This window comes from Crocuta crocuta, unplaced genomic scaffold (genome assembly GCF_008692635.1).
Source record: "Crocuta crocuta isolate KB4526 unplaced genomic scaffold, BGI_CrCroc_1.0 scaffold9, whole genome shotgun sequence".
In the NCBI taxonomy this organism is placed as follows: Eukaryota; Metazoa; Chordata; class Mammalia; order Carnivora; family Hyaenidae; genus Crocuta; species Crocuta crocuta.
The window spans coordinates 3,780,056-3,807,469 of record NW_027551567.1 but is presented as its reverse complement, the minus strand read 5'-3'; the positions used below and the strand labels follow the sequence as shown (position 1 = coordinate 3,807,469).

Genomic DNA, 27,414 nt, shown 5'->3' with positions numbered 1-27,414 from the left:
GGGGGGGGGGAGGCAGAGGATCTGAAATAGGCTCTGTGCTGACAGCAGAGAGCCCAGTGTGGGGCTTGAACTCATGAGCTCCAACATCATGAGCTGAGCCAAAGTCAGATGCTTAATCGACTGCGCCACCCAGGTGCCCCAGTATCCATTAATTTCAGACCTTACTATTCTTCTTAGCTCTTGGCTCTTATTTCCAGCCCCCTTTGGAACTCTTCCTCGTAGAGTTCAGCAGGTTTTTCTACTTAAATGTGTTTGAAATTATACTCATCACTCTCCCTTACATTCTTTCACTCCTGCGAAATAGAAAGGCTGTTGGTGACATTTCCCCCACTCACACTTAAACTTAAGTTTTGAAAGCTTGAGTCATTTTTAACTCCTCCTTTCACCTCCGTAATCTTAGTCACCAAATTCTATTGATTTTATTCATGCACTGCTTCCTGTAGCCTTCTCTGGCTGGATCTGATATATTAACCAGCCATTTAGTTTCCTGCAGCAAAAAAATAAAGATCTTTTTTTCACGAAGGTACTTTTCTGTCTGCCATTCTCTTCTCCAGTCTATCTTCATATTGTCGCTAAGATAATCAGTTATCTTTTCAGAGCATAGTTATCATATGCTTTTCTTAAGGATTTTATTAATTTAAAAAATTTTTAACAATCATCTTTTTAAATTAAAAAAGCTTTATTTAGTTTTGAGAGAGAGAGAGACAGCATGAGCTGGGTGAGGGCAGAGAGAGAGGAAGACACAGAATACGAAGCAGGCTCCAGGCTCTGAGCTGTTAGAATAGAGCCAGATGTGGGGCTAGAACTCAAGAGCTGTGAGATCATGACCTAAGCCAAAGTTGGACACTTACATGACTGAGCCACCCAGGCATTCCTTGTTAAAGACTTTAAAAGGCAGCCCAGTGTTGAAGACTTCAGGTTCTGGGTTAGATACCATGAGGTAGAAATCCCAGTTCTACCATTTACTAGCTGTGGGTTCACTTTCTTAACTTATTAAAGGAGGATAATACCTACTTCATAGGGTTGTGAGGATTAAATGAGGCATCAGCACAATGCCTGTCACATCAGTAAGCACCACATGAGATGCTTTTCCATGAAAAATAAAATTCAAGCTCACTTGCCTTACATTCAGATATATGACCTGGCTCCCAAGGTACCAGCTTGGCTAATTGGAAATCATATCTCTTATTTCTCTGTAGCCTTAGGTCTTTATGTTTTGTTTATACTACAGTTTTCACATCCTCCCTCTCCTCCGTGCTTTGGTTTTAGCTTTTTCCTTTAGTGTTTCCTCTTATCAACTCCATGTCTCTACATTTCTTTCCCTCAATCTGTGATAAAATTATTAGGTATTAAATTTCTAGTGAGCCTTTCCTACACTTCTAAATGGATTTAATGACATTTTCTTTATATTAGACTCTGTTTTTCTGGCTTTTATCATAGTTTCTTTGTATTATGATTGTATGTGTTTCCTCAGCTTACTCCTAAATTGGTACTTCTTAAAAACAGGGGCCATGTCTCTTATTTTACTGAATCATAGGTAATTAAATCTGTTGAATGTTTGTCTCCTCTTTTTCCCTTGAATAGATGTTTTAATTATTGGAGGGGAGAGTGAATTTTGTGCTCCTAAGAGGCTGTTACATACTGAAATTAGGTTTCTTTTGACTACTTTTATTTCATCTTAGTTCTCACATTAGGTATCAGGGTTCAGGCAAGGACTTAGTTGGGTCAAATACATACAGTTCTTATAAAGCAAACATGAGTATATGATCAGTAAGAGTCATTTTAATAGCTTACATTTATTAAATTCTGACTGTGTGCCAGGAGCTATTAAAAATGTGTGTATTTGCGTGATGTGTGTGTGTGTGTGTGTGTGTGTGTGTGTTGGGACAAGAAAGGGAGAGAGATTGAGATTGAGAGATGAACTCAATCCTCAACAACACTCTGAAATAGAATTACGATTCCTTTTTTTTCAAAAAATTTTTAATGTTTTTTTAAAATTTATTTTTGAGAGAGAGAGAGGCAGCGTCAGCAGAGAAGGGTCAGAGAGAGAGGGAGATACAGAATCTGAAACAGGCTCTAGGCTCTGAGATAGCTGTCAGCACAGAGCCTGACGCAGGGCTTGAACCCACAAACTGTGAGATCATGACCTGAGCTGAAGTTGGATGCTTAACCGACTGAGCCACCCAGGCACCCCATGATTCCTATTTATAGGAGACTGCTAAGACACAGAGAAGTAGAATAACTTGGCTAAGTCAAGTAACTAGGATTTAATGTTTAAAAAATAAAAACAAAACCCAAATTAAATATTTTTTTTTTCTTTTCAAGAGGAATACTTAAGTGTTATTTTTTGACATTTCTTTTAGGGCGCAGAGGGAATTTACATAAACTTGAAGAATTTGATTTCTTTTTTTCTCTTTTTAAATTTTATTTATTTATTTTGAGAGAGAAAGCCCGAGCAGGGGAGGGGCAGATAGCAAGAATCCCAAGCAGGCTCTGCACTGCCAGCTCAGAGCCTTATTGGGGCTTGAACTCGTGAACCAGGAGATCATGACTTGAGCTTAACCAACTCCACCACCCAGGCACCCCAGAAATTTGAAATTAAAACTTTAAGAAAGCAGAATAATGAATGTAAGCTTTTTACTATTGTATTAGAGATTAATTACTAGCTTTATTTAAGAACATGTTAATTAGGGCTCTTTAGCAATTGTGGGAATTTTATTTTGAATTTATTTGAGTATGAGTCTTTTTTTTTTAATGTTTTATTTTATTTCTAGGAGAGAGAGAGAGAGAGACAGCGTGAGCAGGGGAGGGTCAGAGAGAGAGGGAGTCACAGACTGAAACAGGCCCCAGGCTCTGAGCTGGCAGTCAGCACAGAGCCCGACGCGGGGCTCGAACCCACGAACCGCGAGATCATGACCTAAGTGAAAGTCGGACGCTTAACCGACTAAGCCACCCAGGTGCCCCGAGTATGAGTCTTTTAAAGGTAATTGATGCAGGGTGCCTCAATCCATTGAGTGTCTCTTGACTTCAGCTCAGGTCATGATCCCAGGGTAGTGGAATTGGCCCATGTCAGGCTCTGCCCTGAGTATGGAGCTTGCTTGGGATTCTCTCTTTCTCCCTCTGTCCCTCTCCCTCACTTCTGCTCTCTCACTCTTTCTAAAATAAAAAACTTACTAAAAAATAAATAAAAACTTATAAAGGTAATCAATTGATATTTATCAACTATAATGGGAACAACTAGCTAAAGAAATTGGTTTCTAAGCTCTACATATAACTAAGTTCATTTCTTTATTTTATTAGATTAAAAAAACCTGCATTTGTGATGTGTTTTGTCTCTTTATTTGGCGTACAGAAGTACCTAAAAGTCACGGGATAAAATCGGGTCATTGTCAACATCAATGATATTTAAGCTGCTTTTAACTGGGTATTCTACCAGTAAACATTTGAGTATGAAACCTCAATATAGGAATGTCTATGTATTTATATACTGTAGTCCCCCTCTTATCCACTATTTCACTTTTCTTACAGTTTCGGTTACCCATCGTCATCTGTTGTCCAGAGCAGATTATCCTCCTTCTGACATATAGTCAGATCACAGTACCTATATCATTCATCTCACTTTGTCTCATCACATAGGCATTTTACAGTTTTATCCTAAGAAGAAGGATTAGTACAGCACAATAAGATATTTTGAGAGACTGTGTATGCACACTCCACATATACCTACTATTACAGCTTATCTAATTACTTCAGTCTGTGTACTAAATTATAAAGTTTGTTTTAGATAAATGCAATAGAAAAGGTTCCCCCCTCTTTCTGTCCTTCTCTGTATATTCTCTTTCTTTGAAAACCACTGGTTTAGGGGCGCCTGGGTGGCTCAGTCGGCTGAGTGTTCAACTTCGGCTCAGGTCATGATCTCACGGTTCGTGGGTTCAAGTGCCATGTCGAGCTCTGTGCTGACAGCTCAGAGCCTGGAGCCTGTTTTGGATTCTGTGTCTCTCTGCCCCTCCCCCATTCATGCTCTGTCTCTCTCTCAAAGATGAATAAATGTTAAAAAAAATTTTTTTTGAAAACCAGTTGTTTATAGTGCTATGAGGAGCTGAGATTTTTGAGATCTATTATTAAATATATAATAACATACCTGATTTATTTTCCCCATTTTCAGAGTGTACTGAAGAAATGACAGCAGTGACAGAATTCTTTAATTATCATCTTTTAGTCACATTTGATGTCATGTGTATTTCCAATTTATTGTTTTCGTCATGCTTTACTCTTTATGAAGATACCTGAATACCAAGTCTGCCGGTTATCAGATTCCCTGTCAGCTCTAAATCAACTCTTACTTGCTCTGTGATATTGGAGCTTGACCCTTTAAGCATTTCTTCTTTGATTGATGTTAAACTTTGTCAGTAGAGGATGCTGAAGGGACACTAAACAAGGAAGGGGTTTCTGTTTTTGTTTCTTGTTCCTTCTGTGTAGCTACCAGTGGCACAGATATGGGAACATCCAGTGGTCCTCTGCCCCACGTGAATGCCCACAGTAGACACACTTTTGGTAAACTCACAGCTCCAGCTCCAACTGAGTGACCACGTCACCAGTTCCTCTGTTGTGGACATTGCACACCCCAGACATCATGTCTTCTTCCTGGAGATCTAGCAGCCAACACCCCAACTCCCCCTGCACATCTGCTTATACCACAGAGGGTTGTTTTCCCGTGGCCCTCCCTGTGCAGTCACTGCTGGGTTAGGCTCCCAGGTTTCCCTTTGTGTGCTCACTAACCAGCCTGTTAGGCCCACGCAGCTCAACCTGGTGAACTTCTGTGCCATCCGGTAGGCTGCAATCACACCTTCTCTTTGATTCATACCCTGGTTCTGGGGAAGGGCCTTTGTTCCTGCCGTGGGTATTCTTGCTCAGTCCTCTGGTATTCTTTAGTATTCTCTGTACTTGTTTATATATGTTACTCCTCTGTTGTAATTAATAATTCTTTAAGTGAAACTTTCCCTTTCCAAATTACTATGTGGTTCCTTTTTCTTGGTTGGACCCTATCTGATGCAACAGGCTAAAATGAAATAAATTACACACTATACTTAGACATTAAACCTATGGATTAGTACTAGTACTTTTTCCCCTCATATCCATGGCACCATCACCTAGTCCACGGAAACTAAGTTTAGTATTAATAAAATAACTATGGCTGTAAAATTCATTTATTCATTCTACTGGGATTATAACTCTGCAAGACTCATCCTTAAAAGTCACTGGTGCCAAAAATTGTTACAATGAAGGAATAGAATAATTGTGTAAGTGTGCTTTCATAGTTAAATATGTCCCTAAACAATCTAAACATCAAGTGAGAACTTTTCAGTCCTGTTAAGTTATTAGCATGTCTGATAGCTCAAAAATTTCTATCTGGTCTTTTTTTTTGAATAAACTAACAAATGACAGTCATGTGAATTACCGTTTAAAAATTTACCCAAATAGGAGGTTGGATTAATAGAAAATCACACCTCGTGTGCCTGGGTGGCTCAGTCGTTTAAGTGTCTGACCTCGGCTCAGGTCATGATGACATGTTTTGGGAATTTGAGCCCTTCATTGGGTTCTGTGCAGACAGCTAGCTCAGAGCCTGGAGACTGCTTCAGATTCTGTGTCTCCCCCTCTCTCTAACCCTCCCCTGCTTGCACTNGGACTGGTAAGGCGACAAGACACAGAAGTGCTGTTGTGACTAATTTCTTAGTAGTGCTAACCTATTAAATGTTTTACTTGTAGACCTCTAAATTTGATCATCATTTTCATATTTGAGTTTTCTCTTGAGTTTTTAAAATCAGTAGCTTTGCTAATTTTAAGATCTTTTCCTATCTTTCATAACATTTGCCACTTACCTGCAGTTATTTCTGGGCAGTTGATTAAAGTGTCCTGTTAATACCTCCTTCAATTCCCAGGAATTTGTTTCAATTCAGTGGATACTGGATTTCTGATTTCTATGCTGTCATTTGTGCACCCTAGTTCTAGCTTTCTCTTTGAAGCTGTGATAATGTATTTAAAATAAATGATAATGTCTCCAGAAATTGAAGGAGGAAAGAATAAAATTGATTATTGATTCTATAGCAACATTTGTTAAATCTGTATCCAGTAGCCTTTATACTGGTACAGAAGTAATGAATCTGTATATTGCATTAAATAAATTATGTCATTTATAGTAAAGTCAATAAAACAGTAGGATACCAAAATCTTGTTTGAGGGGTTTCCTACCTCCTGGTCCTAACTGCTTTAACTTCACTATTTGTGACAACTTTGGGTAGAGATATAATTGAAGATAAAACTGATAGCTCTGGCTCTGTAGATGATCTTCCCAATGGAACATTTATCTAGTTACTATTTTAAGTAAGTTTATTTTTATATTTTAAAGAGTTGATTTTTATTTTTGAGAGAGAAAATATGCAGGGGAAGGGCATAAAGAGCGAGAGCGAGCGAGACATACACAGAATTTGACCCATCAACCATGAGATCATGACCTGAGCCGAAGTCGGACGCCTAACTGACTGAGCCACCCAGGTGCCCCTAAAAGTTTATTTTAAAAGAGAGCACAGTGGGGGAGGGGTAGAGAGAATCCCAAACAGGCTCTATGCTTAATTTGAGCTCCATCTCTGGGTTCATGAGATTATGACCTGAGCCTAAATCAAGAGTTGGATGCTTGGGGCGCCTGGGTGGGTCAGTCATTTGGGAGTCCCACTCTTGGTTTTGGCTCAGGTCATGATCTTGAGCCCCATATTGGGCTCTGTGCTGACAGTGCAATGCCTGCTTGGGATTCTCTCCCCTCTCATGCTCTCTCTCTCAAAATAAATAAACTTTATTTTTTTTTCCAAAATAAATAAACTTTTAAAAATTAAAAAAAAAAGAATTGGACACTTAACCGATTGAGTCACCCAAGTGTCCCTAAAAGCAAATGATGTTTTCTGTAGAGGAGCCCAATTTTTTTAAACTTAGGGTATAATTACTATCTGTACAGTGAATGTTTTTGAAAAGGAAAAAAATACTTTTCAAAAAAGTTACAAATGGGAGTGCCTAGGTGGCTCAGTCATTTGAGCCTCTGACTTTGGCTCAGGTCATGATCTCACGGTTCATGGGTTTGAGCCCTGCATTGGGCTCTGTGCTAACACCTCAGAACCTGGAGCCTGCTTTGGAATCTGTGTCTCCCTCTGTCTCTGCCCCACCTCTGCTCATGCTCTATCTCTCTCTCTCAAAAACACATAAACATTAAAAAAATTTTCTTAAAGGGAGAGAGACTCCATGCACAAAGGAGGGGCAGAGAGAATCTTAAGCAGACTCCTCGCTCAGCTCAAAGCCTGACTCCAGTCTTGATCTCACAACCCTGAGATCATGGACTGAGCTGAAATCAAGATGCTTAACTGACTGAGCCACCCAGGTGCCCCATAAAATAATTACTCTGTTAATTAAATTGGCATGCTGTGTTAACTGGACATTTTTTTTTTTAATGTTTTATTTCTAGGAGAGAGAGAGAGAGACAGCGTGAGCAGGGGAGAGTCAGAGAGAGAGGGAGTCACAGACTGAAACAGGCTCCAGGCTCTGAGCTGGCAGTCAGCACAGAGCCCGACGCAGGGCTCGAACCCACAAACTGCGAGATCATGACCTAAGCGAAAGTCGGACGCTTAACCGACTAAGCCACCCCAGGCGCCCCAACTGGACATTTTTTTTTAAGTAACTTCTTAGTAAGCTACAATATATGCCTTAAGAATTTCATGTTACAGGGGCTCCTGGGTGGCTTAGTCGGTTAAGCGTCCGACTTAAGGACTTTCGCTTAGGTCATGATCTCGCAGTTTGTGGGTTCGAGCCCTGCGTCGGGCTCTGTGCTGACTGCCAGCTCGGAGCCTGGAGCCTGTTTCAGTCTGTGACTCCCTCTCTCTCTGACCCTCCCCTGCTCACGCTGTCTCTCTCTCCTAGAAATAAATAAAAAAAAATTAAAAAAAAAAAAAAGAATTTCATGTTACATTTTCTTGCAGGAACTACTTACTCTCAAAGAAAAACATCTACATTTTACAGCAATATATAAATTATTTTCTTCCCTATTATTGCTACTGTTGCAAAAATCCTATTTTCCTTTAAGATGATTAGGTTCATAACCCTCTAATTATCTATCTCTAGTACATTACACCCTCAAGGAATTTCATGTCAAAGAACAGAATAAAATACATTCTTTCCATTGCAAGGGGGGAGGGAATTCCTACTTGTAACTTTTTAAAAACTTTTATTTTTGACAGAGAGAGAGCAAAAGACCGCGGGCGTGCACACACATGCCACATGAGTGGGGGAGGGGCAGAGAGAGAGGGAGACACAGACTCTGAAGCAGGCTCCAGGCTCTGAGCTGTCAGCACCGAGCCTGATACAGGGCTCAAACCCATCAACTGTGAGATCATGTTCTGAGCTGAAGTCGGACGCTTAACTGACTGAACTACCCAGGCGCTCCCCACCCCATTTGTAACTTTTAAAGCACTTTTTTTTCTTATTTTATTTAACTTTTGAGTGAGAGAGAGGAGAGAAAAAGAGAGAGAGAAAACGAGCATGCCTGCACACACAAGTAGGGGAGAAGCAGAGAGGAAGACAGAATCCGAATAGGCTCCAAGCTCTGAGCTGTCAGCATAGACAGCAGGGCTCGAGCCTAGGAAGTATAAGGTGCCCCTGTCTCTCTCTCTCTCTCTCTCAAAGTAATTTTCATTTTGTTTGTGTACTATTTATATTCTTTAGAACTGCAAACATACTTTTTTTTGTCTTTATGAATAGAAGTAATATTCCCAGGCTAAAATCACAAAAGCCTTTTTTCCCCCTATTTGCAGTGTATGCTTTAATGTTATTTTGTATTCTAGGAACAGGATGCCATGCAGGAAAGAAGGGTTTCCTACAATTTCTCTGAGTATTAGGCAAGCTTATTATCCAATTTAGAAATAATAGGGGTGTGTGTGTTTCTGTTAATGAACATCTAGAATAATTTATGGGGATGTGTGGGGATGTGTCTTAAGTAGGTAAGATTTCAAGTAGATAATAATGGGAAAATACGGGTAATTTGAGGAAGGATAATTTGGAATAGAAGAGTCTCCAAAGAGAAAAGCCACATTGTTGCTGCTGAGTGCAGTGTTTTTTTTTTTTTTTAAGAGTTCCTGTACTCTAGAACTCATAGTTTCTCTAAAAACTTAGAAGTTTTTCCTAACTACTACATTACAGGAGCAGCAAGGGGTGGAGGGGGTGTATGAATAGGGTAAGACTTTGTTGTGTGTAGTTTTATAAATTCAGGATTCCAGATGTGCTGTCATCATTCTGGTCTTTACTAGTTATTATGTGAGCCAGTAAATTGCTTTTCCCCCCCCACTTAAGTGACCTTCTGTTGAATTTCTCATTCTGATATAAAAAAATTTTAGGGAAAAAGTTACTTCAATATAACAGTTTGTCAGTCCTCTTTGACTTAAACATGTAAAAAGTACGCTGAATTATGGGTCCAGATCAGTCATGGTTAAGTATCAGTGAACTTTAAAAAACCAGTAACTCACTTGATTGACTCTCTAGATTCCAAAGCCTGGCCATTTAGTACTGGAAAATACATATATCGTAGCTAGATCTTAAGCTGAAAGGCTTAAATATCAAATGTTTGATATTTATTGATGACTTAATGTAGTTTGGTGTTTCTGGATTAACAACTACTGTCATTACTTAGCTGTTTCTGCTGGAAATGATAACTTTAAATGTCTATAAACCCTGGGGATATAAAGTAAATGAATGACTTAGGGAAAGAGCATTGAGGAACCAGAGAATTCCCACCCAGATTCACTAACTGCTGCCTACCTGCTTATTGCTGTTCTGCGGGAATTCTGGCCCTGTGTTGCTAGATCTTCTGATTTCTCAAGAAGAACTAGAAATCCAGATTCTTACGTGTAACATCCCAATTTTGAAATATTGGCAACTAATTAAAAATGTCTGGGGGAAAATTCCCAAAACACTGTATGAACCAAACAAAACATGTCTAGAGAATTTATTCCTGGATACTTTCAGCAATCTATCATTTGCCTGAAACAGTACATGAAAAATAACTCTTCACCCAGAGTGAGTAAGTTTTTGTTCTTTATGATTCCATCACAGTCTTTGTGCTTCCATTTTTTATTTGCATTCCCAGAAATTGAAGTTTCCTGAATGCATCTGAAAAGAGGGGTTTACAAATAGCCAATGTGTTAAGTGGAGGCAGACAGCTCAGATTGCTTTGGTACCTTCTTTGGAATAGAGATCTCTCTAAGGTAAAGATTCCCACTGGCAAGTAGGTAGAAATATCTTCTTATCTTCTTGGTCATGTGTCCCTGTTTTGTTTTAATTTATCCTGAGGCGTGACAGATTTTTAGCCAGCATTTTAACTTTCCATAACTATTTAAACATTGTATATATCTAAGGGTGATTTTATGAATATTTTAGTGAAAGGATGGAAGAGAGCCAGTCAGGTAACACTAGCCTGCAACTGTTAACTTGCAGCTTATGTGATTAAAGTTTTAAAATATACTTACATTAAAATTAGTTTTTAGAATGTCAGTATTGCTTAATTTTTTTGTATTATCTGAGAAAATTCTCAAATTTAGATTAATATGTGGCTAGTTCTATTAGCTTCTGATTATTTTAGCAAGTTTAGTTCAGTGTTGAGAAAAGATGGCCAATATTAAGGTAGATAGCCAAGTAAAAATAGCCAATCTCAAGTTTGAAAATGAATATAATAATGAAGGATTTTTAAACATATAAATCTAAAAGGTAAATAAATATAAATTTTTTTCAATAATTTTTTATTAGATACTTTTAAATTTACAGAAACATTGTGAAGACAGTCCATTGAATTCCCATATACCCTGCAGCTAGTTTCCCACATTAGTCACATCTTGCATTAGTATGGTACATTTGTTAAAATTAATGCATCAGTATGGATACAGTATCTTGAAAACCTATACTGTATTCAAATTTTCTTAGTTTTTATCTTAATGTTTTCTCCATTCCAGGATTTTTTCCAAGATACCACATTACATTTAGTTGTCATTATCACCTTAGGCTCCTCTGAGCTGTGATGATAACCTCAGACTTCTCTTATTTTTGACTTTAGTTTTGAGGAGTACTAGTTGGGCATTATGTAGAATATCTCTCAATTAGAATTTGTTTAACATTTTTCACTTGATTAGGCTGGAGCCAATGGTTTTTTGGCAGGAAAACCATAGGTAAAGTGCCATTGTCATCACAATCCTATTAAGGATACATATTAACAACATGACCTAACACTGTTGATGTTAACATTGATCACGTGGCTTAGCAGTGTTTGCTAGGTTTCGCCACTGTAAAGTTACTCTTTTTTTTAGCTTTTTCCATGCTGTACTCTTTGGAAGGAAATCACTACGTACAGTCCACAATTAGGAGGTGGGAAGTGGGGCCGGTGCCTGGGTAGCTCAGTTGGTTAAGCATCCGACGCTTGATCTCATGGTCATGGGTCAAGCTCATGCAGAGCTTCATGTCAGGCTGTGCGCTGATAGCATGGAGCCTGCTTGGGATTCGCTCTCGCTCTCGCTCTCTCTGTCTCTGTATCAAAATAAATAAGTAAACTTAAAAAAAAAAAAGAGGTGGGAAATTTTATTCTACCTCCTTGAGAGTGGAGTCTAGATAAAGCATTGAGATTTCTTCTATATGGGAGGTTTATCTCTTCTCTTGCATGTATTTATTTAGTCACTTATTTACATCAGTATGGATTTGTGGATATTTATTTTATACTTTGGGTTATAATCCAGTACTATATTTTGTTGCTCAAATTGTTCCAGCTTTGGCCATCAACTCTTTGATGTATTCCTTTGACGTGACTCTTCTCTCCAATCTGTGTGTGTGTGTTTTAGCACAAGTCTTTTGATTTAGAAGAAAAAATTTTAAACAGAAGCTTTATATACCAGTAATCCCTCCATTTATACAGCCTTGCTTACTGTAAAACCCCATAATTAACAAAATTCAACCACTGTAGTTATGCCCTATTATCAGCATTCTTCATTCAAGTACTTTCAGAGGCATTGGTGAACCTTATTTTGGAAGTGAACATTGTCAAGATAGAAGATGCTAGAAGATTTTGAAGTTCTTGAAGCAGTGAAGAATGCCCATGCTTGTTGCAGAGAAATTTACCAGGCGTAAAATGTTTTTAGGTGAATGGATATACATTTTTAAGAAGACTGAAGAAAGATTCCTTCAAAGGAGTGTTTAATAGCTAATAAACATCTTTGAAGCATATATTTGTTTTTCTTTTAGTCAACTTTAATATTTCTGGTGATATAAAATTCATTTCCAGAAACTGCACTTTAATATATAATTTGACTGTATAGTTTGATTTATTAGGAGGCAGTGAAATCGTTGCTAGGGTGGGGTCACTAGTGTTAATGTATACGTGGAAATATAATTTGATCATCAGCATCCTTTGAAAGTCAGTTCTAACAGTTTTCTAGGTAGTGGAAGCGTCTTTTAAGATGTATATCACTTCTATGTAATTAGTTTTTCTTGACTCTTTCGTATACAGTATTAGTAATCTCCAGTTTTTTTAAGTTATAAAAATAACATTCTTATTTAAAACTACTAGCAATACAAAGGTATTGTCCTCCTCATCTTATTGTTCTCTTTACTTCTGAAGTAACTAGTTACAAAATTGAGTTGTCTTTCTAGACATTTTCATATGTATTTGCATAAATATAATTTGTTCATATTTATATGTTCATGCTTAAAACGTGGAATCATATATTGTTCTGTGCAGTACATTTTTCTCACCTTATATTCTGGTCATTAAACTACTTCATTCTTTTTAAATAAAACATTTCATAGTGAGGACATACCATAAATTGTGGTTTCTTTTGTTAGTTTATTTATTTATTTTGAGAGAGCACCTGCACCACTGGGGGAAGGGCAGAGAGAGAAGGAGAGAGAGCACAGAGCTGACATGGGGGCTTGATCTCAAAACCATGAGATAATGACCCGAGCTGAAATCGAGAGCCAAATGCTTAACTGGGCGCTTAACCCAGGTGCCCCTCATTATGGTCTTGATTTGCATTTTCCTAATTAATGATCTTGAGTACCTATTGATATATATACCTTTTGGCCATTTGTATGTCTCCTTTGGGAAAATGTCTCCATCCTTTGCCCATTTTTTAGCTGGATTTTTTTTTATTGTTCTTAAGTCATATGAATTCCTTATACATCTTATATATCAACCCCTTATTGGTATATGGTTTGCAAATATTTTCTCCCATTTCATAGGCTTCTTTTAAATTTGTTCATTGTTTTCTTTGCTGTACAGAAGCTTTCTAGTTTGACGTAGTCCCACTTGTCTGTTATTGTGCTTTTGTCGTCATATCCAAAAAAATCATTGCTAAGACCAATATCATGGAGCTTTTTTTCTGTTTTCTTCTAGGGGTTTTATGATTTCCAGTCTTATTTACATTTATGTCTTCAATATATTTCAAGTTAGTTTTTGTTAGGGGTATGAGATGGGAGTCCAGTTTCATTCTTTTGTATATGAATAGTTTTCTGAAGACCGTTTATTGAAGAGACTGTCTTTCTCCATTGTGTGTTCTTGGCACCCTTGTCAAAAGATTAGTTGTCCATATACATATGGGTTTATTTCCAGGCTCTCTGTTATGTTCCACGGATGTGTATATCTCTTTTTATAACAGTGTCATACTGCTTTGATTACTATAGCTTTGTAATACAGTTTGGAAGCCAGGAATTGTTGTTGCATCCATCTTTGTTCTTTCTTAGGATTGCTTTGGTAATTTAGGGTCTTTTGTGGTTCCGTACAAATTTTAGGGTTCTTTATTCTATTTCTGTGGTAGATGTCCTTGGAATTTTGATAGGATTGCATTGAATATGTGGTTGTTACATTTTAACAATTCTTCCAAACCATGAACATGGACTATTTTTCCTGTAGAACGTTCCTGTGAAACTTCATTAAGCCAAAATTGTGTAAAGTGAACAAGCAGTTACTATTTCATAAAAGCAAAAATCCTCTTTAGATTTCTCTCAGTTAAAACAGGTACTAAGGTAGGTCTTTAGTAAAAGCAAAGTGGCATAAAGCAAACTTTCAGATAGCGAGGGAAACCTGTATCTTCTGCCTTTTTTTTTTCATTGAAGTCTTAAGAGTTTTCAGGGTATAGGTCACCTCCTTAGTTAAATTTGTTCCTAAGTATTTTATTGGTCTTGATGCTATTGCCAGTGGGATTATTTTCGTTGTTGTTTTTTCAGATAGCTTGTTATTAGTATATAGAAATGCAACTGATTTTTGTATTTTGGTTTCATACCTTTTGCAAGTTTACTGCAGGGACTTTTTCATTTTTTAATGGAGTTTTGTGTCTTTTCATTTTTAAAGAAAAAATTAAGTGTTTGTTTATTTTCGAGAGAGAGAGACAGAGCATGAACAGTGAGGGGGCACAGAGAGAGGGAGACACAGAATCCGAAGCAGGCTCCAGGCTCTGAGCTGTCAGCACAGAGCCCAACCCATGAACCGTGAGATCATGACCTGAGCCGAAGTCAGATGCTTAACCCACTGAGCCACCCAGGCACCTATATCTTTTCATTTTTAGTGGAGTTTTCTGAAGTATAAAATTTTAAATTTTGATGAAGTTCAATTCATCAACTTTCTTTTTAGAGATCATGTCTTTATTTTATAAATTTTTTAAATAAAATGTTTTTTTAAATGTTTTATTTATTTCTGAGAGAGAGAAAGAGGTAGCGTGAGCAGGGGAGGGGCAGAGAGAGAGAGAGACACAGAATCGGAAGCAGGCTCCAGGCTCTGAGCTGTCAGCACAGAGCCCAATGTGGGGCTCGAACCCACAAACTGTGAGATCATGACCTAAGCCGAAGTCGGACGCTTAACTGACTGAGCCACCCAGGCTCTCCATAAAATGTTTATTTTTGAGAGAGAGACAGAGCACAAACGCGAGAGGTGGAGAGAGAGGGAGACACAGAAACTGAAGCAGGCTCCAGACTCTGAACTGTCAGCATAGAGCCTGATGCGGGGCTTGACTCACAGACTGCGAGATCATGACCTGAGCCAACCAGCCAAGTCACTCAGGCACCCCTAGATCATGCTTACAGTGTTGTATCTAAGAATTCTTTTGCTAACCCAGTGTCATTAAGATTTCATCCCGTGTTTTCTTCTAGAAGTTTTATAGGTTTGGCTCTTCATTTAAGTATGGCCCATTTTGAGCCATACTTTTATATATAATTTTTACATATATGATATAAATGTCTCATGTTTATGTATGCAGATATCCAGTTGTCCCAGTACTATTTGTTATGTTGAGAATGGATCACGTCTCCTTATAGTTCAGCTTATATTGATTAACATTTTCCCTAGGAAAAAGAGGTAACTTATTAATTTGTCTTTAATCGTAGCTCTTTGTGGATCAGTTAGCATAAATATAAGTAACTAGGGAAAAACTGGATTCTTTTTTTTTTTTTAAGTTTTTATATTTTGAGAGAAAAAGCACAAGCAGGGGAGGGGCAAAGGGAGAGAGAGAGAGAATTCCAAGCAATTTCTGCACAGTCAGCACAGAGCCCCATGCAGGGCTTGAACTCACAAACTGTAAGATCGTGACCTGAGCTGAAGTCAGAAGCTTAACCGACTGAGCCACCCAGGTGCCCCAGGAAAAATTGTATTCTAATGAATTTTATTACCATCTAGGATAGTTACTTAAAGTTTTAGGGGCACCTGGGTGGCTCACTTGGTTCAGCATCCAACTTCAGCTCAGGTCATGATCTCACAGCTCATGAGTTCAAGCCCTGTGTCAGGCTCTGTGCTGACAGCTCAGAGCCTGGAGCCTGCTTTGAATTCTGTGTCTACTTCTGTCTCTGCCCTTTCCATGCTGGTGCGTGTGCGCTCAGGCATGCTCTCTCGCTCGCTCTCTCAAAAATAAGTAAACATTAAAAAAGAGTTTAAAACGTTCTAGAGATGAAAGGAATTGAGCATCTGTTAAGCTGGGCTTCCTGCCATTGTGTTTTGTGTTTTAAGGTAAGTGTACTAGTCTGTTTGGGTTGCTATAACAAAAATACCATAGGGTTGTCTGCCTGGATGGCTCAGTTGGTTAACTGTCCAACTCTTTATTTTGGCTCAGGTCATTATCTCACAGTTCATGAAATCTGTGGAGCCCGCTTGGGATTCTCTCCCTCCCTCTCTCTGTCCCCTCCTCTGATTGTCTTGCACACATGCGTGCACTCTCTTTTCTCTCAAAATAAATACATAAACATTTTTTAAAAATTAACATAAACTGGATGACATAAAAATAACAGAAATTCATTTCTCACAGTTTTGGAGACTGGGGAGTCCACATTCAGGCACTAGCAGATTCAGTGTCTGGTGAGAGCCTACTCTGCAGTTCTTAGATGGCACTTTCTTGCTGTGTGGAAAAGACAGAGGAGCTTGCCCAGACTAAGAACTGGGGCAAAAGTATCAAGACGAGAACGATGTAGAAGATGATGAAATAATTTTGGATTTCATTGTAAGTAAGAGACTCCCCTGAATTCTCACTATTTGAGAGAAAGGTGTGTAAAAAGCACCCCCAGAAGAATATGGTGATGGAAAGCTCAAAACTCAGATACAGAGGCAGACTTGGGAGTTGGAAGTTATTGTAGATGAACATCAGTTCTTTAAGTCAGACTGAAAAGCTTCTTCGTTGGAATTCTCTTGGACTTCTTATGTATGCATTGTCCACCATAAGGACATTATTATTTTTCCTTGCCAGCCTTTATTACTTTCGTTTCTTTTTCTAATTGCACTGATTAGCCCTATTCAACTCAGTGTGGAATAGAAGCAGTGATAGCAGGCATTTTCATTTTGTTTCTGATTTTAAAGGGAGATTTTTTTTTAATAAAAATTTTTAATGTTTTATTTATTTCAGAGAGAGAGAGAGAGACAGTGTAAGCAGGGGAGGGTCAGAGAGAGAGGGAGATACAGAGCCTGATGCGGGGCTCAAACCCACGAACCGCGAGATCATGACCTGAGCTGAAGTTGGACGCTTAACCAACTGAACCACCCAGGAGCCCCTAAAGGGAAATGCTTTTAACATTTCACTTTCACTGATTCTAGTCAGAGGCATCCTTTACCCCAAAGTCAACTTGGGATTTTAGTTGATCACAGTTTTATCTTTATACTTGATTAGCCATTTAGGTAATTGTTTCTCTCCTTGGCCCTTTTTATTTGGATTGTCTATGTGTTTGTTTCTTTTCTTTTTAACAAAACTGATTTGGAAGAGTTATTTTTGTATTATGAATATATTAAGTATTCTTTGGGAATATGGGTTGCAAATATTTCTTCCCAGTTTGTGGCTTTTCATTTGATCTTTATGTGGGACTTTGATCAACAGAAGGTTTAAATTCTAATGTTGCTGCGGTTGTCATTGTCTTTATGGTTGTTTTGTGTCTTGAGAAGTCCTTCATTGTTCCTTAAGATATTCTTCTCATATTTTTATTATAAGATTTTAAAATCTTGTTTTTTTTATATTTTTTATATTTTTTTATATTTTTCTATTTAGTCCATATGGGATATCATTTTTCTGTATGCTGGGAATAGTTGTAATTTTTTTCCCTGGATAGTTGGTCATTTAAGCAGTAGTTAAGGAATAGTCTGTACTGAACTCACTGATGTCTAATAGCATATCTTGTATAGACCAAGCTCCTGTGTATACCTAGTACTGTTTTAAAGCTCGAATTCTCTTCTGTCATCTGTGCCTCTACTAATATCCCATTCTCTTGGTTTCGCTTTGGGATAAGTTTTGCTATCTGACAGGGCAATAATACTGCCACCTGGCTCTTCAAAATTGGTTTTTCCTTATGTATGAATTTTACAGTCAACGTATCCATGGGGAATTTCATTAGCATTGGCTTTGATTTTATAGATTACATTTAAGTCATATTGTGATCTTTAAATATTGTCTTACTGCATCTGCAGATGTGCTATTTCCATTTATGCAGGCCTTCCTTTATGTCTTTAAGTGAAGTTTCATAATTTTTTTCTGACAAGATCTTAAAAAATACTTTGTTAAATTCATTCCCAGGTGTTTCATGGGTTTTAGTTATTGTGAATGGTATTTTTGAACAATTCTGTTCTCTACTTATTTACTTGTGAACAGAATTGATGTTTTATATTGGTGTGATACGCTACAACAGAATTCCCTTCAGTTTCTTTTTTTTTAATGTTTTATTTATTTTTGAGAGTGAGAGCATGAGTAGGTGAGGGGCAGAAGGCGTGGAGGGGGAGAGACAGAGGATCCAAAGTGGGCACTGTGCTGACAGCAGCAAGCCCAGTGCAGGGCTTGAATTCACGAACCATGAGATCATGACCTGAGCCAAAGTTGGACAATCAGACAATCAAAGTCGGACGTTCAACCAACTGAGTGACCCGGGTGCCCCCCCTTCAACTTCTTTCTTATGTGTGCATTGTCTGATAATAGTGACATTTTTATTTTTCTTATCCAGCCTTTATTACTTTCACATTTTTCTAATTGCAGTGATTAGTATAAATACAGTGTTGAATAGAAGCAGACATTTTTGTTTTGTTTCTGACTTTAAAGGGAAATATTTTTAACCTTACACCTTTAAGTATGAAATTTCCTGTGAGTTTTACTGAATACACTCAGTTATGTTGAGGAGCTTTCCTTCTATTCATTGTTTGCCAAAAGGTTTTGTTTTTTTCTTTCCCTTGAATGGGTTGCATTTTTTATGTCCTTTTTTTTGAGTAAATATTGAAATAATCACATAGTTCTTTTAAATCCATTATTATGGTAAATTAGTAAATAGGTTTTTCTAATTTATACTGTCCTCCTGTTGCTAGGATGAATCCTACAGAGTCCAAAATACATTTTAAAAAAACACTGTAGCCATTCTTCCCTTACCACATAATTTAGTCCTTATCTTTAATCCATTATGTAGGGTGAAGTTGGTACTTGGGGATGGGAGCAGGGGTGCCGCATTGACCCAGAGTGAGTGTCAAAGCCCAGATTGGGAGAAGAGGGTATCTGCACAGAATAGCAGTTTAGCAGGGTCAGAGCCCAGTTAAGATGAGTAATGCTCCATAGGGAAGTGGTTCACATGGCTATGTGTGGGGATTTAGAGCCCAAGTGTGGTTAAGTAGAGCATCCATGAAAGGGGAAGGGAGCAGCTTGAGGTGGGGCTTCAGGGCCAGACCTGGGTGAGGGGGGCATTTCTGCAGAGGGGCAACCTTGGGATAGGATATCAGATCCCTAAGCATAAGGAGAAAGGTGAGGAGTGGAATTACTTAGAGAGACAGCCAGTTCCACAACATGCTGAGTCAGAGCCAAAATGGAGTGAGGAGGGCAGACCCTCCTTTAACCAGGTGATCAAAGTGAGCATCATAATAGGACAGATTGGAATTAGGCTCTACTTAATAGGATACAGTGAGAAGAAATCACTCACTGTCACTTCTGAGGTATCCTGCTAAAATGCAGAACGTGAATATAATTATGAGAAGATACCAAGCCCAAATTAAGGGATATTGTACAAAATAACTGGCCTATAATTTATGATAGTGTAAGGATCCTAAGTGGGTCTTTGAGACTGAAGGGGCTTGATACTAAATACATTGCATGGTTCTGAACTGTATTCTTTTCTATATAAGGGGACGTTGGGATAATTAGAATACTTGAATGGTGTCTGAGGATTAAATGGCATTAACATACCAGTGTTTCTAGATTCTCACGGGTCATATTCTGTTTATGCGGTAGGTGGTCCTTGTTTGTAGGAAATACACACTAAAATATTTAAAGACAATGGAAGCATCAGGTTGGCAACTAACTTCTAAATGTTTCAGGAAAATTTTTTCTCTATACTGTATTTCCAACTTTTCTGTCACTTTGCAATTGTTTCAAAAGTAGGCTTTCAACAAGGAGCTTAAACTTACAATCTTGAGATCAAGAGTCAGATGGCTTAACTGACTGAGCCACCCAGGCACCCCATGTTTCAAAGTATTTTACAATTTTTTAAGTGTTTATTGCAGGATTTGATTTGGTAATATTTAGGATTTTTAAATCTGTTTAATATTTAATGTTTATTTAATTGTTTAATGTTTGCTCTTTCTCCCTCCCTTTCCCTTTCTCTCCCTCCCTCTCTTTCTCTCTCTCAAAAATAGAGAGCAGGGGAGGGGCAGAGAGATTGGGAAACAGAATCTGAAGCAGACTCCAGGCTTTGAGCTGTCAGCACAGAGCCTGATGCAGGGCTGAAACTCATGAACTGTGAGATCATGACCTGAGCCGAAGTTGGACACCCGGTCAACTGAGCCACCTGGCACCCCTAAATCTCTGTTTATAAGTGAGATTGGCCTGTGATTTTTCCTTTGTCATACTACATATGCCCAGTTTTCAAGTTTATAGTAGCCTCAAACAATGAATTGGAAGAGTTTTCCATCCCTCCCTTTTTTCTCTCCCTTTTTCCAAAAGTTTCTATAATAAAAGATCTGTTTTCTAACAGATTGTTTGCTGGATATTCCTATAAAAATTATTTGGTGACTTTTAAAAATTTGATTCAGTTTCTTCAGTGGGTAAATGACTCATCTTTTTGAGATCGTTTAGGTAGCTTTTTCTAAAATACTTCCTATTCAGATTTTTAAGCTATTTCAAATAAGGAATAAAATTATTTAATGTATTATCTTAAGAGTTACAAAATTGTATTGTTTCTGTAGTGGTGGTCCCTTTGTCATTCCTAGTTATATTTATTTGTGCTTTTCTCTTTTTTCTTGATAAATTTTGTCAAAAGATTTATTTTTCAGTCTTTCAAAAGACCAGTGTTTGGGTTTGTTGATCCTTTCTCTTGTGTCTTTTTTTGTTTCATATATTTCTTCTCTTATTTTTACTTTTTGAATTTTAAAATGCTTATCTATTTATTTACTTTTGAGAGAGAAAGAGCAGAACGGGCAGAGAGAGGGAGGGGTGGGGGAAGGCAGAGGATCTGAAGCAGGTTCTGTGCTGTCAACAAGGACCTGACACAGGACTCAAAACGCACAAACCATGAGATGATGACCTAAGCCGAAGTCAAGAAATGGTTGCTTACCTGGCTGAGCCACCCAGGCATCCCTTATTTTTACTTCTTAAAATATTTTGTACTTGGAGTTTATTCTTTTCCTTGTCTAAGTTGACTTGACTACTTCATTGTTTTCACAAAATTCTGAACAACTGGAAAAATCTTAGTGGTGTAACAATAAGTATGTATTGCTCACTCATCTGAGGTCAGGAGACAGTTGACTAGGCAGTCTGCTGGTCTTGGATGGAGTCCTCCAACAGGTTTGAAGTTGGCTTGATGTTGACTGACACAGATTGGCCTAAATTGAGGCAACAGGATGACATCTACTTCTCATCCTCCTGATTAGGGTAATCTGGATATATCTTCTCATGTTGATAGTAGGAGTTTAAAACAGAGCAACAACTTTCAAGCTGGACTACCATTATTCCTGCTCCATTCTTTTGGTTAAAACAGGTTGAAAGGGATAGGAAAATATTGTCTATCAGTATGGGAAGTATTCAAAAGTTATGGAAAAGAAAGGTCTAGAGGTGTCTGGTGACTCGGTTGGTTGAGCATCCAACTCTTGGTTTTGGCTCAGGTCGTGATCTTGAGGTGTGTGAGTTTGAGCCTTGTATTGGGCTCTACACTGTTGGGATTCTCTCTCTCTCTCTCTCTCTCTCTCTCTCTCTCTCTCAAAATAAACTTTAGGGGCACCTGAGTAGCTCAGTCGGCTAAGGGTCTGACTTCAGCTCAGATCATGATCTCTCAGTTCGTGGGTTGGAGCCACATGTCAAACTCTGCTGACAGCTCAGAGCCTGGAACCTGCTTCGGATTCTGTGTCTCCCTCTCTCTCTGCTCTTCCCCTGCTTGTTCTCTCTCGCTCTCAAAAATAAATAGAAACTTTTTTTTTAATAAACTTTAAAAAGGGGGGGAGGGCGGCTGAATGCAAGGAAGGAGTGAAGAATTCAATCTACTACATTTGTTATCACCAATATTTTCCTTTTCCAAACTTTTTTATTACAGAAAAGTTACAGAATAGTACAATGGATACCTTTCACAAGAGTACTAGTTGTTAACGTTTTGCTGTATGTGTTTTGTTTCACACTTTATTTCTTTTTTCCTTTTCCTTGTTTTTTTAAGAGTCAGCAGGCATCATGACTTTGTCCTCCTTGTATTTTTATCTCCTAAGGCCAAAGACACAGTCATCACATTCAGGAAATTTAACATTCACACAATAATACTATCTAATTACAGTGTATGTTTAGACTTCTCTATTTGTTCCAATATTCACTATAAGTTTTTCATTGTATCTTTTCTAATGCAGCCACTTTTGCTTTATCACAACATATATTGGGGCTTATGGAGAAAATGGGGTTAGAGGCAATAACACTCAAAAACTTCATGTCTTTCCCTTCCTTCCTACCTTCTGCCCTCCCCCAAAATCTTCTAAAAACAGTAGTGCTGGTTTATATAAATTTAGTGGTTAAGACATACATTACTAAACTGAATGTGGTACTTGACCCAAAACCTGAAGTTTTCTTGTGGAAGTGGTATCAGAAGGGATACAGCTTGCGACTTATTGTGAGGTGGTGAAAGGAGAGTTATCAGACATTGGACAGAAAGTGTAATAATCATGGGGCGCCTGCGTGGCTCAGTTGGTTAAACATCCCCCTCTTGATTTTCAGCTCAGGTCATGATCTCACGGTTCATGAGTTTGAGCCCTGCATTGTGCTCTGCACTGGCAGTGCAGGATTATCTCTTTCCCTTTCTGTCCCTGACCCTCCCCTGCTTGCTCACTCTTGCTTTCTCTCTCTCTTGCATTCTCTCTCAAAATACGTAAACTTAAAAAAAAAGAAAGAAAGTGTAATACCATATGTGTAGGTATGGCTCATAACATACCTGGTGAACTGAGATGATAACATGTTTTTACTTGTATGTATTTTGCATATTCCTACACAGCTCAGTTCAGCTGAGTTCAGTTTTCTGCTTTCACCTGATGTTTCTCACCAAAAAAAATCACACATAAGCAAGTGGGAAATTCAGGTCTTGATCAAACTGTGTTAGAACAAATTTGTGGGTTTTTTAAAAGAAAAAACTAACAGAAGTTGGGAGTATAAACATTTGCATCTATAAATTTCCCTTTTAAGATTGCTTTAGCTGCATCCTACAAATTTTGATATGTTGTATTTTTGCCAAGTCTAAGTGTTATTCTCTGATTTCTCTTATGATTTCTTCCAGCCATGATTTAGAAGTACATTTAAACATTTCCAAGTTTGTAGTTTTCTTTGTAGGTGTATTAATTTTTTAATAGTTTCTAATTTTATTTCATTGTGTTCAAAGAATGAAATTTATGATATTAATTCTTTGGTTTTTTTCTGTGACTGTCTAGTTTATGTTCTATTTTTGTTTGTAAAGAATGCTCATTTTCTAATTGTTTAATTGCCATTTTCTGTGTATGTATTAAATTCAATCCAAACTCTTCCTTGGTTGTATAAATCTCCTCTCAGCTTATTCAAGCACAGTAGGTAGTCTATGAAGTTCATTTTTAAGAAATTCCTCCTAGAACTGTCTGTTATGTTGCAGTTATTCTTCAGACTTGTTAACAGCTTTCTTCTCAGATCTTCATTGCCTCTCTCTTTGTTAGATTTCCTTTTTCCTAGGTATTACTCACACTCCTTTCCTGGTTTATTCTCTCATTTTGGTGAAATTCCCCCCTTCAATAACATCCAGAAAAAAAGGTGCTTAGAAGGTAAAATTTTTGAGAACTTGCATGTCTGAAAATGACTTTTTTGTCTTTTTTTGGTTTATTTATTTATTTTGAGAGAGAATGTGAGTGGGGGAGGGGCAAAGAGAGGGGGAGACAGAGGATCCCAAGCAAGCTCCACACTTGTCAGTGCAGAGCCGGATGTGGGTCTTGAACTCACAGTGTGAGATCATGACCTGAGCCAAAATCAAGAGTCAGATGCTTAACCGAGCCACCCAGATACTCCTCACTTTTCTTTCTTAATACTTATGACGGCTAGATGGAAATCATTTTCCTTCATTTTTAAAAAATTATTTTAAAATTTTATTTTACAGAGAGAAAGCAGGAGCAGGGGAGAGGGACAGAGAAGGAGAGAAAGAGAGAATCTTGAGCAGGCTTCATGCTAGCGAGGAGCCAGATGCAGAACTCAATCCCACAACCCTGGTATCACAACCTGAGCCAAAATCAAGAGTCAGACCCTTAATCTGCTGAGCCACCCAGATGCCCTTCCCCTCTGTTTTTTTAATTCAGTGCTTCATTTTACTTTGGCTCCACTGCTGCTGTTGAGAAGTCTGCTGTTTCCCCTTCCTTCAAGCTTATTTTGATCCTCTCTTTGTCCTTGAGCTCTGAAATTGTATGAAAAAGTACCATAGTATAGGACTACTTTTACAAATTGTGATGGGCAATCAGTGGGCCCTTTCGTTAAAATTCATATCCTTTAGGTTCTAGGAAATTCACTTTCTTCTCCCTCTGTTTCTCTTGTTTTGACCTTCTGGGATTCCTGTTTTTAATTCTGGGACCTGGAGCATTATTCTCCATGTTTTCTTATCTTTTCTTTTCTATCCCTTTTATTTTACTTTTTGGGAAAATTTCCTCAAAGTATCTTCCAGTTCTTTGAGGATTTCATTTCTACTATTATTATTATTTTTTAAATGTTTATTTTGAGACAGTGAGAGCATAAGTGGGAGAGGGGCAGAGAGAGAGAGAATATGCCAGGCAGGCTCTGCAAGGTCAGCATGGCTTGAGCTCACAAACCATGAGATCTTGACCTGAGCTGAAATCAAGAGTTGGTCACTTAACTGACTGAGCCACCCAGGCATTCCTGGATACATACAGATATGTCACTTATAGATACCTTCTCCCATCTTGGAATGGGATTACGCCTTATAGTTGATTGTTGGAGAAGCCTTTTATCTTGATGAAGTCCCAATAGTTCATGTTAATTTTTGTTTCCCCTGCCTCCAGCAACCTGTCAAGTAAGAAGTTGCTATGGCTGAAGTCAAAGAGGTTTCTGTATGTGTTCTTTAGGATTTTGATGGTTTCCNGGGTCAGAGAGAGAGGGAGTCACAGACTGAAACAGGCTCCAGGCTCTGAGCTGGCAGTCAGCACAGAGCCCGACGCGGGGCTCGAACCCACGAACCGCGAGATCATGACCTGAGCGAAAGTCGGACGCTTAACCGACAAAGCCACCCAGGCGCCCCGAGACTTTCTATTTTCTATTGGATATTCTTTTCCTGCTTTGTTGATTAGTTGACCATATAGTGTGGGTCCTTTTCTGGGTTTTCGGTTCTGTTTCACTGATCTGTGTGTCTGTTTTTGTGCCAATACCATACTGTCTCGATGACCACAGCTTTGTAATATAGCTTGCAGTCCAGAATCATGATGCCTCAAGCTTTGCTTTTCTTTTTCAGAAATACTTTGGCTATTTGGAGTCTTTTGGACTCCATATAAATTTTAGAATTGTTCATACTGGCTCTGTGAAAAAATGCTGTTTGTATTTTGATAAAGATTGCATTAAGTGTGTAGATTGCTTTGGATAGAATTACTCTTTATGGTGCAATGTTAGTTCTTTGGATCCTTCTCTCATAGTCTCTGCTCACTCCCAAGTTTCTTTTTTGTTTTTTGGGTTTTTTTGTTTTGTTTTGTTACTGTTTGTTTTGATCTCTCACTATTAGATGCTTTTCTCAAATGTCTAGTGGTCCTTCCCTGTCCATATTTAAAGGTAGACTACTGAAAAATTGATTCAGAGTTTCAAGACTATGAGTGGAGTTTGTTGTAGTCTTTACCGTAAGGAGACCTAGCTTATTTATTTTCCTGGGAAAGAAAGGCCTGGCAGAATCTTTGGGCTTTTTCTCTTGAGTTCCCAGAAAAGGACTCCACTAAGGCCTCTGGAGGCTCTGGCTATGAGTTTTGGAAAAGGACTTGAAAAAGGGAGCTTTTAAAAAAAAAGAAAAGAAAGAAAGAAAAAGGGAGCTTTTTGTGTAGTCACTGTGTAAAGTTGACTTGATGCCTTGTTATAAAAGTAAGATATCGCCCCTTAATTGTACACAGACACCTTAAAAGAAAAACAAACACCCCGCTTCTTTACAGATAAGTTTCTGCTGGCAATAGAGAGGAACAGTTCCTAGCATGGGTCACCCAGCTGTGGAGAGGGACTAGGAGATCAGAGAGGATTAGTCACCTAAATAGACTTTCAACCAATCCTCTTCCTAGACCCATCTTCACTCCCATTTCTAGAGGCACCTACTGCTCCCAGTTCTTGAGCCCTTTGGTGATCCTGCAGTTAGTGTCTTTATGTAAAGGCTCCTTAGCAGTCACTTTTCTAGGAGTGCCACTCTTCCATATGCTTTTCAGTGTTTAAAATTTTCTCTTTCCTCCATTTCTATTTTCTTAGTTTTTGTGGGTTTATGCTACTTTAAAAAAATTATTGAAGTTTGGAGAGAGCATGGTGCAAAAATATATGTATCCAGGCCAACAATTTTTCACAGAACCTTAAAACAAATTTTAATAAGTTTGAAATTTAAAGAGTCTTACACAGCAAATGCTCAGGGGATCCAAAAGGTCAAAACTATAAGATGTTATTTGTCTACTTTCACTTGTGTACAGTGGAGTCTTCCAGAGGTTACATGATATGTGATATTGCAACAGATTAAATGCAGAAATGATATGAGAATCTTGGTGTTCTTTTTTTCCAAGTCAAACAGTGAAGAAATTTAAAAATGTAAAATAATAACATTCTTTTACTAATTTTTTGAAGTTTTTTTCCACTAAAAATACCTTATTTGTACTAATGTGTGATAGGTTTATCATTTTTTAAGATCCATTCAAAAATGTATAGTTTAAAAATCTCATTTTTATTTCTGATATGGTTAGTATCAGTGGTTGTAATTCACATAAAAAAAATCTTTGATATCCTCAGTAATTTTTAAGAGAGTAAAGAGTCAGGAGATCAAAACCTTTGAGAGCTTCTGTTCTAGACAGCCCTAGATATAAATTGGGGCTGAACATGAGTATGACAGTATAAACATATCCAACACTCCACTAGTCTTGGCTCTACATAGGGCATTTAATACTTTTAATCTACATAAGGAATTTAATCTTTATGTTTATTAAATTTAACATTCCTGTGGTTTTACTCAAACTTTTTTGTTTTCTCTCCTGATAATCCTTAGAGGAACAAAAGGAAGCTGCTGGAAATGTATAGTGTCTATCTCCCTAGTGTATATATGTTTCAGTCTCTGCTGATTTAGACCATGAGAATCAGTTTAAGAGTCAAAATTTTAAAGTGTGCATTTTTATTCCCAGAGGGTGAAATTTGGCTCTTCAAGGGGGGA

General features: G+C 38.0%; 1 protein-coding gene and 1 long non-coding RNA gene across 3 annotated transcripts in view; one reads left to right on the top strand and one right to left on the bottom strand.

Moving 5' to 3' along the window:
* The window catches only part of LOC144220187 (uncharacterized), a 13,057-nt gene extending 8,363 nt beyond the window's left edge, over positions 1-4,694 (bottom strand). The window contains exon 1 of the long non-coding RNA XR_013331651.1: positions 4,142-4,694. This is a non-coding gene — a long non-coding RNA (uncharacterized LOC144220187). The remainder of the gene's footprint in view (positions 1-4,141) is intronic.
* ZNF292 (zinc finger protein 292) overlaps positions 1-27,414 on the top strand; it is a 94,121-nt gene that overhangs the window by 15,664 nt on the left and 51,043 nt on the right. The gene's annotated exons all lie outside the window — the stretch shown is intronic.